This window comes from Carica papaya, chromosome 2 (assembly GCF_054855325.1).
Source record: "Carica papaya isolate Zhongbai chromosome 2, ASM5485532v1, whole genome shotgun sequence".
In the NCBI taxonomy this organism is placed as follows: Eukaryota; Viridiplantae; Streptophyta; class Magnoliopsida; order Brassicales; family Caricaceae; genus Carica; species Carica papaya.
Window position 1 is genome coordinate 11,221,094 of NC_142310.1, and position 13,800 is coordinate 11,234,893.

Below are 13,800 nucleotides of genomic sequence, written 5' to 3' on the forward strand. Positions count from 1 at the left end.
GTCGCTGGAGCACGGCGATGCCACCATGCTGGAATTTTAAAATTGGCCGAAAAAGATTTTTAATACTGATTTTGAGTTTTTAAGGATATTTTTAGGTACATGAAGCATGTTTTAATCTTCGGAGAAAAATTCAAAAAATTCGAGAATCGCTAGTAAGCGTAGTAGAAAGTTTGGTATTTTAAACACCGATTCGGGTAAGAATCTCTCACCTTATTCTTTGTTATGGAATTTAAGCTTATTAATTGGTAATATAATATTTGCGTAATTTAGAAAACTTTGTCAATAATTACAGGTTACTAATGGAGGCAGAACTGGTTAGTTATTTATTTGTTGTCCTATGTAATTAATTGTTGAATTTACTGTTTTAAATACATGATAATATACTGGAATGGTTGAATGATTTAGTTGTGCTTTCTTGACATATATATTGCTTGTCTTGCGTGATTTACGGTTAATTTGTGAAATTAGAAATTAATATACAAACAAAAAATTGATTGGTCACGTGAATTAATGAATGGTAGCCTTACTGGATATCTTACGAGATAGTGGATGGATCAGATACATAGGGAACCCTACCGTGAACGTTGCCTCATACTAGACGGAGTATTGATGAATGATATTTTTGGCACTCATATCGGACGGGGTATGGGGACGGCCCGATTCACCCTCATACCTAACGAGGTATTGAAACATGATATTTTTTACGTTTATGTCGGACGGGGTATGAGGTCGGTTGGTTTGTTGACAATGTTAAATATCGGTTCACGTGTAGTGGGACATCCTTATGGTCCTACAGGGATACCGACAGACAAATAAAAAGGGAAAGTAGTTGTTATTACTTACTTGAAAATGAGATTGGGATGTTATTTGAATTATTGTATCTGTATAGGTCGATTTTGAAAATCTTGCAATAGTAAATATATGCAATAAATAGTTTTTCCTTATGATAAATGAATTTACTTAAATCAAGAGCTCTATTGGTTATTTTTATGATTTTTATCAACATTCAGTTTATGTATCGATAAGTAGTGTGATATTCTTACTAAACTAGTATAGCTCACCCTTTCATTAACTATTTCAGATCAAGAGGACCAAAACCCATATCCCGATCAACAAGAGAGTTGTGAATAAGTTCACTACCCGGACTCCTTTCAGAAGCTAGTGAAGGTCGTCCTATAATGCTCAGTTATTTGTTATTTGTTTAATTTTTTATTTTCATTTATTTTTTTAGAAAGGACATTCCCGTATCTCTATTGGGCACTCTAAATTATTGTGTAACGAATGTAAACTCTAAACTCTATTATTTCGCTTCTGTATTTAATTTATGACCTTATTACCTTTTAAGTTCCGGACCTTTACAAATTACATACATTCAATCAATTTACCTATTTCAATTATTCTCTTATTAATACGTATGCAATCAATTTTTTTTTTAAAATAAAAAGAAAATATATAGTCGCATAAATATAAAAACTCTGAAAATATAATACCTGTTAAATCACTCCAATTATAAATCCAACATAAATTAAATAATAAAAAAATAATAAAAGAGTTTCACATTAAATATCCACTTTTCTAATTATAAATTAAGCATCCAACACATTTTTCACAAATTTTCTAAGTTTATACTAGAGTCTTGTACTTTGGCAACAACAGCCCACGTTTTTAATTATCTGAAAATGAAAAGAAATTAAAAAATCAAATACTACAAATCAATAAGTTTTATTATTCGAAATTGAGATTTAATATAAGTTATTATCTGATTATTGGAACAACCTACTTAACAAAGAACTACATCGTTTAGGAGGACATTCCACGAAAGCAGCAGCCAAGGTTATATCCCTTATAAGAAGCTACCATATTGTTTTTGAGGGAGAAGCATCAATACTTTTAATCTGCCGTCTATTCGATTTATGACAATTAAGCCACTAAGAGAAACTTAGCTGCTAATAGGATACAAATGTAATCGTGAATAAACAAAAGTGATCATGATTTGTGGTTGCAGAATGCAACTATGCTATGCTGATGCTGTCTGGATTCATAGTTATAGGCTGTAACTTGCTGGAAGTTACAAAAACTTATTGGTAAATATGTAAGATGGCTACTTATTAGAAGATGCATGTGACAGTGTGTTGATGGCAGGCATTTGTGAAGTAATGATAGAGTTAGAGGAATCTAAAAATGGGAGATGAACATATATGCAAATTGACAGTTGTCAGATGGGTTTACATGCATGTTGAAATGTCTATATGAAGAATTGGGTGTCTAAACTTGGAGAAGAACAGTGTGTAAGCAAGGTAGCAAAACGGAGCAGCAACCCCCCTTGGCCTCAAGCCAAAAGTACACATTTTTAACTTTCCCCATAATTTTCTACAATGGGTTTAATTGATTCATAACTGCAATTGTAATACTCGTGCCCAAAAAATGACCAGAGATAATTTTTTATTATTTAATTATTAATTTAAAATAACTAATTAATTTATTTTATTTTTTTAAAGTGAAATTTTGAGAAAAAATGAATTAGGGACGAGATTAAAAATAATTTTGAAAAAAATGGATGAAAATTTGGATTTGGAAGATGTTTTTGAAAGAAAATTAGAAATAGGGGGGTCAAAGTACAAAAAGAAAAAGTTTGACCACGTAAGACCACCCAATCAGTAGCTCTAACAAATCGAAGCACACCGCGTGACAAGGCACGTTGACGTTGGTGCCACGTGGGAAGCCATGTGGGCTATCCGTGTGCTTCGAGATCAAACAGCTCAGGATCGATCCCGCACGTGTGGATGACTCGGATTTATTTTTCCTTAGGCACGATCGGACGGTCAAGATCAATTGTGATGAATGGTTTAGATTTGTTTTCTCCTTAGTCGCGATTGGACGAATGAGATCGATCGTGATGGACAGTGCAGATGAATGCGAGATGAGTATAAATATTTTACGTCATATAGGGGCCCGAACCCTAGTCGTCAAGCCCCATCAGAGAAGAAGAACTAGATATTGCAGAAGGAGGCAACCGCCAACAGCCGCTGCACCAGAGCCACGGTCGGCCGCTAAAAAAGTAAAAAATTCCCACTACTGCTCGAAATTCGATTCCGAGCACCTCTATGGTCAAATCGGAGCAAGAGGGACGACGGGTGAGTCAATAACTGCGGGCAAAGGCCGGTGGAGCTGCTGTGGTTAAAACTCTAAAATACTTCCGATGAGCCCCTTCCTGCTTCTTGTTTCATGCTATTTTGTGGTTATTATGTTCACCATTCTTTTTTTGTGCAGATTAGCTGAAAAAAAAATATCAACCGCGAAGGAGGACTGGCAGAGCCGCCGTACCTAGAGGTCCATCCCCACCGGTAAGTTTGGTTTTTGTTATTTTCTGGTCAACCAAGGTCCCCTAACGTGTTTTTCTGTAGGGATACATGCAAAACCACCTAAAATTGGCCAAAATCTAGTTAAGTCGAAGTGAACTGCCGCTGTGGGTGGTGATGCCAGTGCCGTAGCACGGCGGCGGTACCATGCCAGAACTCCAAAATTGGCCAAAAAGGGTTTGGACATCGATTTCAGATTTTTAGGGTATTTTTAAGTATATGATGAGTGTTTTGAATTACGTAGGAAAAATTCAAGGAACTTGGTATCTGTTAGGAGGCGCAGTAGACAGCTCGACATCTCAAAACACCGATCCCGGTAAGAATCCCTCACTTTTTTTTTCGTTACGGTAAATTGAGGCTTAACGATGTATAATTTTGTATTTTTAATGAAAAATTAAAAAATCCTAAAAATAATTACATGTTACTAGTGAAGCTGGAATCTGGTTAGTTCATAATTGTTCTAATTTCATGTTATTTTCCTGTACTATCCTACTTGATTTTTGTATAGTACATATTTTTAATTTATAGTTCAATTGTCTTATCAACTTATATAGTTATTTTAGTTATATACTGTGAGTATGAATGCAACTTAATTGATCTGTGAATGTGATATGAAATATTGGTATACGTTTGTTGGTTTTTTTGTTGATGAAAATCTGTATGTGAAAGACTTGCTAGTTACCCAAAAAAAGGACAGACAGGTTCGATACATAAGAAACTCTACCGTGAAAGTTATCTCAATCGGATGAGACTAGAAAATCCCTTATTGGAAAGGTTTGGGAGATATGGTTCATTCTCATAGCAGACGGGGTATCAAGGCGATGAAATATTTGGTGCCTATTACTGGATGGGATATGGGGACGACCGGTTTAATTGTTAAAATTGGATATTGGATTCACGAGTAGGGGGACATCTCTACTGACCCCAATGGTACCAGTAAGCAAGTAAGAAAGAAAAATTATTGTCTCTTGTTCTCTAGTGCATGAAAATGAAAAGTAGTATGGATATAGATTTTCATAGGTTATTTTTTAGAAAACTCGTTACGGTAAGTATCAAATATATGTTTTTAAGTTTAAAAATATTTAAATAAAGCAAGGGCTCCATTATTTTTTTCCTAATTTTTACCAATATTCAGTTTTCCATATCTGTGATTAGTATGATATTTTTACTGTACTAGTATAGCTCACCCTTTCATTAATTAATTCATATCAAGAGGACCAAGCTCCAAATCTCAATCAGCAAGAGGATTGTGAGTAGTTCTCTATCCAGACTCCCTTTAAGTGCTATTAAAGATTGTTCTAGGATGCTTACTTATTCGCTCTTTGTTTTATTTTTTTAATTACTATTTGTCTTTTAGAAGGGATATTCTCGTACCTCTATTGGGCATTCAAAATTCTTATATAAGAAATGTTGTAGCGCCCGGACCGAGGAGGAAAAAAAAAAAAAAAAAAAAAAAACACGTCGGCAGCCACGTCAGCAGGCCCGGTCAGCAGTCCCGGCCAACCGGGACCTGCCAGTGGCAAAACCACGTCGTTCCAAAAAGGGCCACGTTGGCGATCCGCGTGGGCGCGATCGGACGACCCAGATCAAACGTGCGATCGGACGACCCAGATTTAAACGCACGGACGGCCCAGATTAAAATAAAATGGACGGCTGAGATCAAAAGGCAAGGGGTTATAAATAGAACCGCCACACCAGACCACAAACCCTAGCCGCCTGCCACTCGCCGGAGAAGACGAACCAGAAGCCGGCCGCCGCCACCCACCGCCGCACCGGAGGAACTTCCGACCGCCGATCGAGGTAAATTTCGTACCCCCGACTCGTTTTTCTACGCTGATTCCTCCTGTGGCCAAATCGGAGCCAAAATCCCGGCCAAATGGCCGGAATGCACGGCCGAATCCCAGCGGCGCCGCCGCGCCCTTCCTGGTTTTTGCCTCCGATGAGGCCCTTCCCGGCCTCCGTTTGATGCAATTTTTATATCACCGTGATCACCACTCTTTTCTCTACAGGTTGACCGGAGCCGAATCACCAAAACACGAACCTCGCCGGAGAGCCGCCGTACCCGAGAGCGCCGCCGCCGGTAAGCTCCGTTTTCCCGTGATTTTTTGGCCCCCCGAGGGCCCTAGGGTTGTTTTCTCGCAGGGACCGATGCGAGTGTGGCCGAATTCGGCCGAAAACGACCGAAAACAGCCAACCCGAGGCGAATCGCCGCCGCTGGCGCCGGAGCACGGCGGAACCGCCGTGCCGGAGTTGCGATTTGGGCCGAAAGGGGCCCTGGGCCTAATTTGGGATTTTTTTGGAACACGTGCAGGTACCAGTAGTGCGTTTCAGTTCCACGAGGAAAATTCAGGAAAAATTAGGGACAGCCTGCAAGCACACTGTGAAGCCGTGTTCGGACCCCGAAACGAGTAAGGACCCCTCACCTTATTTCCTATCACGGTTTTAAAGTTCAATAAATGATATAACGATATTTCATGAATCAACGAATGTGTGAAATTGCTTAGGGTCGCTAATGGAGCCCGAGTCTAGTGTGTTTGTCGGTTAATTGTTATTTGGCCTGTTTTACAGTTTTAAATGTAGCATGAGGTTCGATGTTTTCATTTTATAGTTTCGTGTGCATGTTTTACTGTTTTATTGATTATGGATTAAATGACCGGAATATTGATGCTGTATGTTGTCTGCTTAGCATAAATTATCGTTTTGCTTGCTTATATGTGGATTAATGATGCTGATTGAGGAAAAAGAGAACGAACAATTATGTAAATGGATAATGGTATAATGTGATCAGCCTGACTAGATATCCTGGGAGATGGTGGACGGACCGGGTCCGTAGGGGGCCCTACCCGGATTGTGGTCTCCCATACCGGACGGGGTATGGAGATCTTATGTATTTTGGCGCCCATACCGGACGGGGTATGGGGACGGCCCGTTTTACCCTCATACCGGATGGGGTAATGAGGTCTATGGTTTGGCGCCCATACCGGACGGGGTATGGGGACGGCCCTGGAATTTGATTTCAAGTATTACGGATTTACGGGTAGCGGGACCACCTATGGATCCCCATGGATACTAGTGGGCTAGTGAATTAGAAAAATATGTTGTGTAACGATTGAATTACGAAAAGTGTGATAGGTATTATGTCATACAGTTCATATATATGTTTCCATGATGATAATGATGTTATTGCTTTCGTACATTGTTTTATGAATTTCACCGAGGTAAGTAAATGGTAAAGGTTTTATTTATCGATAAAAGGATTTGTTGTAAATTATGCTCCATTGGTCGTTTTGTGTTTTCTACCCACCTTTACCTCCGTGACGGTGAGATATCGTGATGTCTTTACTGGGCTAGTGTAGCTCATTCCTTATTTAATCATTTCAGATCAAGAGGACATCGTTCCCGAACCGATTCCGCAGGAGGACGACGAAGGGGACGCTTAAAGACTCCATAGTCACATTCGTAGTTTTTACTTTCAAGTTTCTCCTTTAGGTAGTTTAATCTTTTATATTTTGTGAGCACGTTTCGGTTTCAGTGTAAGGGATGTTATTCAAATTTTGACTTCGCTTCCGCATTTGTTATTTATAATATAAATTCAATTACGAATTTCCGGGGCTGCTACAGTTGGTATCAGAGCCGCATTTCCTCGGACCCATCCCTTACACTAATGTGCCTTAGAGAAATACTCACCGATATATTGTTACTCAATCATTCCTTGTGAATGCAGGTACACAGGAATGAGGAGAGGAAGGCCCCCACTAAACCGAGCGGCCCCAGATAATTCAATTCGGGAGGATTTAGATAGACTATTCGAGATGGTGGAGGCTCTCGCAGCTGCCCAGCGAAGGCAAGATGAGAGAAGGGAGTTACCGGGACCTCCTCCGCTAGCACAGGTCGAGCCCCCGCTACAGCAGGCTGATCCCGAGCCACCCCGGCAGGAGCCTGTCCCTCCACGATACCACCCGACACCACAGCCGCGGTACGATCCGGTACCACAGCCACAGTACCAACAGGTGCCGCCACAGCACATTCCAGTGCCCCCACCCTATCAGCAGGCGCCACCATAGGGTCCCCCAGTCCACCCTCAGCCGGCCCCAGTCCCTCTACCTCGGGACCCCGCTCCCTCCTTGATCGACCCCGGCTTCATAGAGAGGTACAGGAGACTGAACCCTTCTACTTTTTCAGGGGAATCCTCGTTCGAAGAGCTGGCATAGACTGAGAGAGCTTTTGAGACCTTGGGAGTAGTTCCCGAGCAGAGGGCTGCCATTGCCTCCTACATGCTGGTAGGGGAAGCAGTACGCTGGTGGGAGCTCAAGCGGGCCACCCTGCCTGTACCAGTTACTTGGGAGCAGTTCCTAGTGGCCTTCCATGCGGAGTATCTCCCTAAACACATCCAACATTTAATGAAAATGGAATTTGCTCAATTGGTCCAGGGTAATATGACAGTGTCGGAGTATGCCCGCAAGTTCCTGGAGCTGGGCCGACATGCTCCGGAGACATTGTTGGATGAGGGCCGAAAGGCCAGGAAATTCCAGTGGAGCCTCCGCCCGGCGATCAGACAGCACTTATTGGTGATGGAGCTCGAGACATATTCGGCAGTCCTGGCAAAGGCGCAGATCATAGAAAGGAGCTTCGACACCCGCCCTCAGCTAGCGGGAAGTTCCCGACCCTCAGCCCCGCTCCGCAGGCCAGCGCCTACCATGCCTGTCCAACCCAGTAAGAGGCCCAGGCCTGCCATTCAGGCCCCTCCTCAGGCTATGGGGGCAGCACCTGGGAAGATCTGCCAGTACTGCGGCAGGGATCATGGGGACCGACCCTGCTACCGCCTCAACAACACCTGTCGCATATGCGGCAGTGCCCAGCACTATGCGAGGGAGTGCCCTAGGAACCAGAATCAAGGGAGGCCTCCAATCCAGGGCAGAGTTTACAACCTTACCCAGAAGGATGCCGACGCAGACCCGGACGTGGTACATGGTATGTATACTATCTCTGGCCACATTGCTCATATTTTGTTTGATACTGGTGCATCACATTCTTTTATTTCACATGTTCTTGCTTCCAAAATTTGTGTATCACCTGATAGACTTGATTCATTATTGTTTGTATCTACCGCTGGGGGGGAGACATTGCTAGGAGAGGTTGTCTACAGGGCATGTGCCGTGGAGATAGCAGATAGTAAATTGAGGGTAGACCTGATAGGGTTAGACACAGGAGATTTTGATGTAATCATAGGAATGGATTGGCTAGCGGCGTATCACGCCACCATAGACTGCTTTAATAAAAAGATTGTATTTAATCCTCCCAACGAGGAGCCATTTACAAGTTAATAAAATTATTCGGTACTGATTTTCTCCAATGACAAATTCTTTTCTTCTTAATGCCCAGTGCCTTGATATTGTATTTTCCCTAACTAGGTAAACCCAAGAAAGAAGTTTGTATCCAAGAGATTCCAGTAGTCCGAGACATTCCAGACGTATTTCTGGATGAACTGCCCGGTCTACCAGGGGACAGAGAGGTCGAGTTCACCATAGACTTACAGCCAGGAACCCAGCCCATCTCGGTAGCTCCTTACCGAATGAGCCGCATCGAGATAGAAGAGCTAAGGAAACAAATCACTGAGGTACAAAACAGGGGCTTCATTAGACACAGCATTTCCCCATGGGGTACCGGGGTTACTTTTGCAAAGAAAGGGGACGGAACGTTGAGACTGTGCATTGATTATAGAAGGATAAACAAGGTAACAATTAAGAACAAGTACCCTCTTCCCCGGATTGATGACCTTTTCGATCAGTTGCAGGGTGCACAGGTCTTTTCTAAAATAGATCTACGATCAGGTTACCATCAGGTAAAAGTGAGAGCAGAAGGCATCCCCAAGACGGCATTCCGAACCAGGTATGGACACTATGAGTTCCTGGTTATGCCGTTTGGGCTAACCAACGCCCCGGCCATCTTTATGGATCTAATGAACATAATCTTCAGAGAATTCTTGGACCAATTTGTCATCGTGTTCATCGATGATATCTTAGTCTACTCAAAAAGTAGGGAAGAACATGCTCATCATCTTGCCCAAGTCCTACAGGTACTCAGAGAAAAGAAGTTGTATGCGAAGTTGAGCAAGTGTGGATTTTGGCTCGAACAAACCGCCTTCCTAGGACATGTTATATCGAAGGAAGGGGTGTCGGTGAACCCCGAAAAGGTTGAAGCGGTACTTGGTTGGGAAATGCTGACAACAGTTAAGGAAATTCGCAGTTTTCTAGGGATGGCAGGTTATTACCGCCGGTTTGTCGAAGGGTTCTCTAGTCTAGCAGCTCCTCTAACCCGACTCACAAAGAAGAATACAAGGTTTGAATGGAATGAGAACTGCGAGAAGAGTTTTTCAGAGTTGAAGAAGCGACTGACTACTGCACCAGTGCTGGCTCTACCGAGTGGATCAGGAGGGTACACAGTTTATAGTGATGCCTCCTATCTGGGCCTGGGTTGTGTCCTAATGCAGCATGGAAAAGTTATTGCATATGGATCTAGACAGCTAAAGAATCATGAGAAGAACTATCCTACCCATGACTTGGAGCTTGCCGCCATCATACACGCCTTGAAAACCTGGCGCCATTATTTGTATGGAGAGACCTTTCAGATCTACACCGATTATAAAAGTTTGAAGCATATCTTCACCTAGAAGGATCTCAACATGCGTCAGAGAAGGTGGATGGAACTCCTCAAGGACTATGATTGTGACATCCTATACCATCCAGGTAAGGGCAACGTGGTGGCCGATGCCCTCAGCAGGAAAAGTGCAGGCACCCTAGCCCATCTGATGGTTTCGGAATGTAGGTCCATTGGGGCTACACAGCAGGTTCGCCTGCGAGACCTGAAGAGAGTCACATGTTTGGGTCACCTAGCAGTCCAACCCGAATTAATCCAAAGAATAAAGGAAGCTCAGTCAGTCGACCCCGCCCTAGTAACCCGCAAGAAGAGTGCAGAACAGGGAGTGAGCTCAGAATTTCATATCTCCGCCGACAGATTGATTCGTTTCAGGGACAGAGTGTGTGTCCCAGACGACAGTGAGTTAAGAAGAGACATCATGACAGAGTCCCATAATTCAAGGTTCGCCATGCATCCAGGAAGTACGAAAATGTACCAAACTATGCGACCTCGGTTCTGGTGGAATGGGATGAAGAGAGATATAGCCGACTTTGTATCTAAATGCTTGGTATGTCAGCAGGTCAAAGCAGAACATCAACGCCCGGGCGGGTTACTTCAGCCTTTACCGATTCCAGAGTGGAAGTGGGAACATATCACCATGGACTTCGTATCGGGACTACCCAAGGCACGATCGGGACATGATGCTATATGGGTAATTGTTGACCGACTCACTAAGTCTTCCCACTTCCTGGCCATCAGAATGACTGATCCCTTGGACAAGTTGGCAAGAATGTATATCCGGGAGGTAGTCAGACTACATGGAGTTCCAGTAACAGTGGTATCCGACAAGGATCCCAGATTCACTTCTCGGTTTTGGAATAGTTTCCAGCAAGCTATGGGAACAAAGCTGTCTCTTAGTACTGCTTTCCACCCCCAAACCGATGGATAATCAGAGAGGACAATTCGTACGCTGGAGGATATGCTCCGAGCTTGTGTCCTTGACTCCGGGGGCCATTGGGACGACCACCTACCCCTGATAGAGTTTACTTACAACAACAGCTACCAAGCAAGCATCAGCATGGCTCCATACGAGGCGCTATACGGGCGTCCGTGCAGGTCGCCGATCTGTTGGGAGGAAGTGGACGATAGAAGATTGTTTGGCCCGGATTTGGTAGAAGAAACCACGTCCAAGATAGTTAAGATCAAGAAGAACATCCAAACAGCTCAGAGTAGGCAGAAGAGTTATGCCGATACCCGGAGAAGAGACCTGGCCTTTGAGAAAGGCGACCGGGTGTTTCTTAAAGTCACCCCCTTCAAGGGAATTAGCAGGTTCGGCAGGAGGGGAAAATTAAACCCCAGATATATTGGACCCTTTGAAATCTTAGACAAGATTGGTACCACTGCCTACAGACTTGCACTGCCTCCTGAGCTCTCCCGGGTTCATAATGTGTTTCATGTATCTATGTTACGTAAGTACAATCCGGACCCTTCTCATGTCTTGGCTCACGAACCGCTTCCACTCCGAGAGGACTTGTCTTATGAAGAAGTACCGGTCAGTATCACGGACCGAGAAAGCAGAATACTCCGCAACCGGAAAATATCATTTGTAAAAGTCATGTGGCAGAACCACACGCCCAGGGAGGCGACTTGGGAACTGGAATAAGAAATTAGGGCCCAATATCCCCATCTGTTTGATCAAGAGTAATGAGGCAAATTTGGGGACCAAATTTCTTTATGGGGGGGAGAGTTGTAGCGCCCGGACCGAGGAGGAAAAAAAAAAAAAAAACACGTCGGCAGCCACGTCAGCAGGCCCGGTCAGCAGTCCCGGCCAACCGGGACTTGCCACGTGGCAAAACTACGTCGTTCTAAAAAGGGCCACGTTGGCGATCCGCGTGGGCGCGATCGGACGGCCCAGATCAAACGTGCGATCGGACAGCCCAGATTTAAACGCACGGACGACCCAGATTTAATCAAAAACGGACGGCCCAGATTAAAACAAAATGGACGGCTGAGATCAAAAGGTAAGGGGTTATAAATAGAACCCCCACACCAGACCACAAACCCTAGCCGCCTGCCGCTCGCCGGAGAAGACGAACCAGAAGCCGGCCGCCACCACCCGCCGCCGCACCGGAGGAACTTCCGACCGCCGATCGAGGTAAATTTCGTACCCCGACTCGTTTTTCCATGCTGATTCCTTCTGTGGCCAAATCGGAGCCAAAATTTCGGCCAAACGGCCGGAATGCACGGCCGAAGCCCAGCGGCGCCGCCGCGCCCTTCCCGGTTTTTGCCTCCGATGAGGCCCTTCCCGGCCTCCGTTTGATGCAATTTTTATATCACCGTGATCACCACTCTTTTCTCTACAGGTTGACCGGAGCCGAATCACCAAAACACGAACCTCGCCGGAGAGCCGCCGCACCCGAGAGCGCCGCCGCCGGTAAGCTCCGTTTTCCCGTGATTTTTTGGCCCCCCGAGGGCCCTAGGGTTGTTTTCTCGCAGGGACCGATGCGAGTGTGGCCGAATTCGGCCAGAAACGGCCGAAAACAGCCAACTCGAGGCGAATCGCCGCCGCCAGCGGCGGCGCCGTCGCCGGAGCACGGCGGAGCCGCCGTGCCAGAGTTGCGATTTGGGCCGAAAGGGGCCCTGGGCCTAATTTGGGATTTTTTTGGAACACGTGCAGGTACCAGTAGTGCGTTTCAGTTCCCCGAGAAAAATTCAGGGAAAATTAGGGACAGCCTGCAAGCGCACTGTGAAGCCGTGTTCGGACCCCGAAACGAGTAAGGACCCCTCACCTTATTTCGTATCACGGTTTTAAAGTTCAATAAATGATATAACGATATTTCATGAATCAACAAATATGTGAAATTGCTTAGGGTCGCTAATGGAGCCCGAGTCTAGTGTGTTTGTCGGTTAATTGTTATTTGGCCTGTTTTACAGTTTTAAACGTAGCATGAGGTTCGATGTTTTCATTTTATAGTTTCGTGTGCATGTTTTACTGTTTTATTGATTATGGATTAAATGACCAGAATATTGATGCTGTATGTTGTCTGCTTAGCATAAATTATCGTTTTGCTTGCTTGTATGTGGATTAATGATGCTGATTGAGGAAAAAGAGAACGAACAATTATGTAAATGGATAATGGTATAATGTGATCAGCCTGACTAGATATCCTGGGAGATGGTGGACGGACCGGGTCCGTAGGGGGCTCTACCCGGATTGTGGTCTCCCATACCGGACGGGGTATGGAGATCTTATGTGTTTTGGCGCCCATACCAGACGGGGTATGGGGACGGCCCGTTTCACCCTCATACCGGACGGGGTAATGAGGTCTATGGTTTGGCGCCCATACCGGACGGGGTATGGGGACGGCCCTGGAATTTGATTTCAAGTATTACGGATTTACGGGTAGCGGGACCACCTATGGATCCCCATGGATACTAGTGGGCTGGTGAATTAGAAAAATATATTGTGTAACGATTGAATTACGAAAAGTGTGATAGGTATTATGTCATACAGTTCATATATATGTTTCCATGATGATAATGATGTTATTGCTTTCGTATATTGTTTTATGAATTTCACCGAGGTAAGTAAATGGTAAAGGTTTTCTTTATCGATAAAAGGATTTGTTGTAAATTATGCTCCATTGGTCGTTTTGTGTTTTCTACCCACCTTTACCTCCGTGACGGTGAGATATCGTGATGTCTATACTAGGCTAGTGTAGCTCATTCCTTATTTAATCATTTCAGATCAAGAGGACATCGTTCCCGAGCCGATTCCGCAGGAGGACGACGAAGGGGACGCTTA